General features: G+C 40.3%; 1 pseudogene; it reads right to left on the bottom strand.

Moving 5' to 3' along the window:
• Nucleotides 1-3,475: 3,475 nt before the first annotated feature.
• LOC127220165 (four and a half LIM domains protein 1-like) lies at nt 3,476-4,446 on the bottom strand (annotated as a pseudogene).
• Nucleotides 4,447-5,261: the final 815 nt, after the last annotated feature.

The following is a 5,261-nucleotide window of genomic DNA, read 5'->3' as shown; positions in this document are numbered from 1 at the left end:
ACTTTGGTTTGAACCATCTGACCTAAATTCTGTTTCTGGAAACTAGAGAGACTGATCAATACTCATAGATGTAAAAAGAAAAATCAAACAGAACAATTGCTAGTATTTAACAAATTAACTGAGCAAAACACACAAAGTTAGGGAATAGATAATGATAGAGTAGGAAGAGGTAAGTCAGAAGCTGCAAAACTCAAGGTGATGTAGGGAGGAGCAAATAGGCCAATGAATGAAGGAAAACAGAAAAATAGATTAAAAGATCCCGTATCAAGACTGTTCATTGCCAAATTAAAATACTAGGATCAATTTGGGGAATGAACACTAGCTCATCTAGTCATTAAAGTACAAGCACCAGGACCTAAGTTCAATTCTTAGAGCTAATATAAAAGAGTGGTGTTTAATGTCTGTATGAAGGGATATTCCATGCTTCCAGATGCCCCATAATCCTTTACTGCAGCCCCAATTCCTTTCCATGCCACAAGCTCAATAAAAATCCAACTACACTGAGCAATGTAAGGTGTGTAGTAGCCTCTTTCACCTCCTCTCTGCCTCTGCAAAATGCCAATTTTCATTTGGATCTTGAAACATATTCTTTGTCATACTGGAAGCTATCCCTAGCCAGCCATAGTTGTGCTAAGTATCCTAAGAAACAAAACATGTAGATGGAAGAGGAATAGGAAAACAATTTGACCTGATGAATTAAGGCTATGATTGTCATATCTTTCTTCTATTAACTTTTTGCATAATGTGGATGCACTTGCCAAAAATAAACAGATAAAAGGCAGGAGAAACCACCACCAAAAATGCTTTCACAAAACTATTATTCTATAACTATTTTATTCCCAGTGAAACTGGGAATATGTATGTTGCAGTTAATTTTATAGGTCACAGGAAGTAAAGGGAACCTCAGGTATAACCAATAGCCTTAAGGAAGTGTAGATATTCTAAGTTCTCAACACAGAATAAATCAGAAGGGAACTTGAAAATGAGATTACTTCTCATCACATGAAGTTCCTATAGGTAATAACAAATCTTGAATCTCCAGGAAGCATTAGAGCTCAATCAGTTTGAAAAGCCCACCTCAGGGCTGGAGAGATGGATCAGGAATTAAGAACACTACATTCTCTTCCAGAGGATATGTGTTCAATTCCCAGCACCCATATGGCAACTCAAAGCTATCTGTAACTTCAGTTCCAGGGGATCTCACACCTTCTTCTGATTTCCCTGGGCACTAGGCCCACATATAATGCATAGACATTCATAGGTAAAATATCTATACATATAAAAATAAGTAAATGAAAATTAAAAAGAAAAAACCTACCTCTATGATGGGATAAGTCATTTGCCTTGTCTGAAAGGATAAAAAAATAATGCAGTTATCCACTCTAATTATTCTTGTTATGGTCCTATTGTCATTGAGCTATATGGAGGCTTAGAACATAAATATTATTTTTCACCCATTAGACTCTTGCTAGGGGCAGGAATCACTAAACTAAGCTATGTATAGGACTCTTTAATAAAGAAATAAAGATGCATTGAGGTTTTGAAAGACAACTGGGGTAAGCTTAGTGGTTGTACAGTTCCCTGACTTAGTTTTTATTGGAAATGAAGATCTGCTGTGCTCACCCAGAGATGGTTTTCTAAGAAAAGATACTTACAGAAGTGACTGTCATTGTTAGCTTTGCATCTATTCAATAAAATGACTTGTCTTCATGTGTATGTAATGAAAACACTATTCTTCTAGATACACAAAGTGAGAAGGACCCTCAAAATTGCACCATGTGCTGCAGGAAGTAGAAAAAGTTCAATGAGCACATCATATAATGATATATGTATACAAAAATATCACAATGAAGTTTATTTATCTATTTACAATTTGTGTAAATAGACAAGCAAAAAAAAGGGGGGGGAAGGAAAGGGTTTATTTCATTCACATGTCCATATAATGGTTCATCATCAAAAACATCAAGGATAGGAATTCATACAAGGCAGAAACCTGAAAGCAGGAACTAATGCAGAGGCCATGGAGGAGTGCTGCTTACTGACTTGCTCTTCATAGCTTACTCACTCTTCTTTCTTATAAAACTCAGGACCACCAGCCCATGGATGACACTACCTACCATGGGCTGGGCACTCCTCCATCAAACACTAAGAAAATGCCTTACAAGCCTGCCTAAAGCCTGATCTTAGGGAGGCATTTTCTTAATTGAGATTCCCTCCTATCATATGACTTTAGCTTGTGTCAAATTGACATAAAAACTATCCCACACAATCCATTTGCCCAAGAATAGTCTCCATTGCACTGTCTATGAATAGTCTGCTACAAGCAGATGGGTAGAACAATGGGCATTCCTATTCTCTTAGGGCATCAAGATGTACCTGGACTTCCCTTCTGACTGTGTTGCTAAAATGTAAGCCCCATGAGGAGAGGGATCTTTCTTCTCACTCACCATGGCACCTCCCTTATATGAAACAGTTTCTGGTAGCAATTGTTCCAACTCACTGTTTACTACCCTCTTCTGTGAACACAAAAATCTTTCCAGAATTCCAGATGGTTTGACTTCATCAAAAAATTTGTGCTTTCTGTGGATTCCTTCCAGACTAATGTGATTTGATCAAGCCAGACTGCCTGAAACAGAGTACCAGGTGATCCTACATTCAAAACAGCTGGACAAAGCAGCCTTGCAGACTACAGCCAGGATTTCTGCATCTTCTTAGAATCCCCCATGACAGCGCCCCTTACCAGCAGGAAGTAGTTTGGAAAGAATGACGCCCAAATTCCCAAATATTTTCTATAAATGTTTGTTTTCATTTAAATGGACTTGGTTATAAAAAAATTTGTGCTTTCACATTATGTGAATTTCCAGAAAATAAACATTTTTGAGCCAGGTGGTAGTGGCAGACACCTTTAATACCAATATTGGGGAAGCAGAGGCCAACAGATCTCTATGAATTTGAGGCCAGCCTGGTCTACAGAGACAGTTCCAGGACAGCCAGGGCTACACAAGAAACCGTCTTGAAATAAAAAAATAAACATTTTGAATTTAGCTGTAATTCTCAGCAAACCTTTCCCACATACTAATATTTGATTGGTTCATATGACTTATTTTCTTCTGCATGTTTCTTACACAGAAAAAAAAAAGTAGCCATGTAGTAATTAGGAAAATGGAAATGGAAATCAAAGTCATAATGAAGGTTTGAAGATATGGTTCATTTAATATTTGCTTGCCATGCAAACATTAGCACCCCTGAGAAAGCTATCTAGCACTAGATAAAGGACAGCTATATTGGTGATGTGCTTCTGTGACCCCGGGGCTGGCATTTCAGAGACAGGCAGATCCCTAGGGCTCATTGACCAGCCAACCTAACCAATCAGTGAGGGCAATCCAGGAAGATTTCAGAAGTAGATGGGTGTTTGAGCACATATGTGCATAAATTCATACATACATGCACCTCAATGAAAATCTACTTGGTGAAATTTAAGAAAAGACAGGAGGAACTTTATTGAGGTGAAAACCCATTCTTTCTCTATGGTTGGTCAAGGGCAGAGTGAATAAGAACACAAATCATGTTTCAAATGTCATTTTACAGGATAGGAGCCCTTGTTATTGCTTTTTGGCACACTCAGGACAATACACCTGCTCATCATGAAACACAAAACGCTTGTTGGCCAGATTCACAGAACAACTTTTGCAGTTGAAGCAGTAGTCAGCCAGGAATCATCCTCATAGGTTACCACATTGGAGCCTTTCCCAAACCCAGTGATGGGGTTCTTGCACCCAGCACACTTCTTGGCCACAAAGTTCTTGTAGCAATCTATGAAGTAATACTTGTCATCCACAGCAGTGAAACGCTGCTCGCCCAGCGCCTTGAGCAGGAGGAGACACATACGAAGCACTCAGCATGCCAGGGCTGATCCTGGTAACTGATCCCTCCAGATGTGATGGGCTTGTTGCATTTCACACAACGCTTGGCAAACTTGGTCTCATGGCAAGCCACACAGTAGAATTCCTCGTCTTTAGGGAAGAAACTTTGGGTTCCAATTATTTGCTTGCAGTTGCTGCAGATGAAGCAGTTTTTATGCCAGACAGTACCCTTGTACCCCACATTCTCATCTCCTGCCACAATATCCTTGAGGCACCCTTTGCATTTGGGGGAGGCCTCCTGAGTGGCACAATTGTTGCACAGGATCTTGTTTTCCCAGGACACAAAGATCTCACTGGCCAAGGGCTGATGGTACTTGCTACAAAGGAAGCAAGTATTGTGCCAGTATCGGTTCTTAAAATGCACCTCCTTGGAATCTGCACCTATGGGCTTGTGGCATTGCTCACAGGTATGGGCACAGTGCTTATCAAAGCATGTCATGCAGCAGTTGTAGCCATCCTTCTCGACATACTTCTTCCCTGGCAAGGGATCCTTGCAGTAGTGGCAGTGGAACTTCTCAGACATGGTGCTTTAGAGCTGGGGGGGGGGGCTCACATTGGATGTTCAAAAAAACAGGATTTGTTTGGGATGGGCTGGATACAATTGAGAACAGCTATCTGTTATGCCTGGAGATGGTTGCCCATGCAGCTGTGTAGGTTGTCTGCTGGGGGGGGGGGTGGATAAGAAACGAGGAAAGTAGCTTATTAGGCTGTACAAAAGGAAGAGGGCTTGGGCTGTGTTCTAGGACCACCAAGCTCTACTACTCATGTCTGTCTTCCACCTCACAGAATGTCTTCAACTCCATAGAAATAGATGGTGCAGATAACACAGAAAGAATTGCCAGTGTAGTTTAGCAAAAAAAAAAAAAAAAAAAAAAAGAAAGAAAGAAAAGAAAAAAGAAAAAGAAACAGTTTCCCAGAAGTAGACTATAGGACTCTTGCATGAATGGAAGAATACATAAATGGATGCTTATGAGTTATCCACAGACTCTTCCTTGTAAGGCATACGGTCTTTCTGCCTGCCGCCTGCTCTTGTTCCGCCACCAAGCCAGCCCCAAATAACACAGAGACTCTGTATTAGATATTATACTGTTGGCCAGTTACTAGTTTCTTATCGGCTAGCTCTGTCTTAATTATTAACCCATTTCTGCTGATCTATGTTTTTCTCTTACCGGGGAGCCGGCGGCATACTGCTTTCTTCAGACTCTCCATCTTGACTCCTCCTTACTACTTCCTATTTCCTCCTTGTCTCCTAGTCCCTCCTATCTTCCTTTCCTATTGGCCAACAGTGCTTTATTATTAACCAGTATGAGAAACATATACAGAATGACATCTCTCATC

The sequence above is a fragment of the Phodopus roborovskii genome, unplaced genomic scaffold, assembly GCF_943737965.1.
Source record: "Phodopus roborovskii unplaced genomic scaffold, PHOROB, whole genome shotgun sequence".
In the NCBI taxonomy this organism is placed as follows: domain Eukaryota; kingdom Metazoa; phylum Chordata; class Mammalia; order Rodentia; family Cricetidae; genus Phodopus; species Phodopus roborovskii.
Note: the sequence above shows the minus strand (reverse complement) of the source record. Positions and strands in the feature narration are given on the sequence as shown.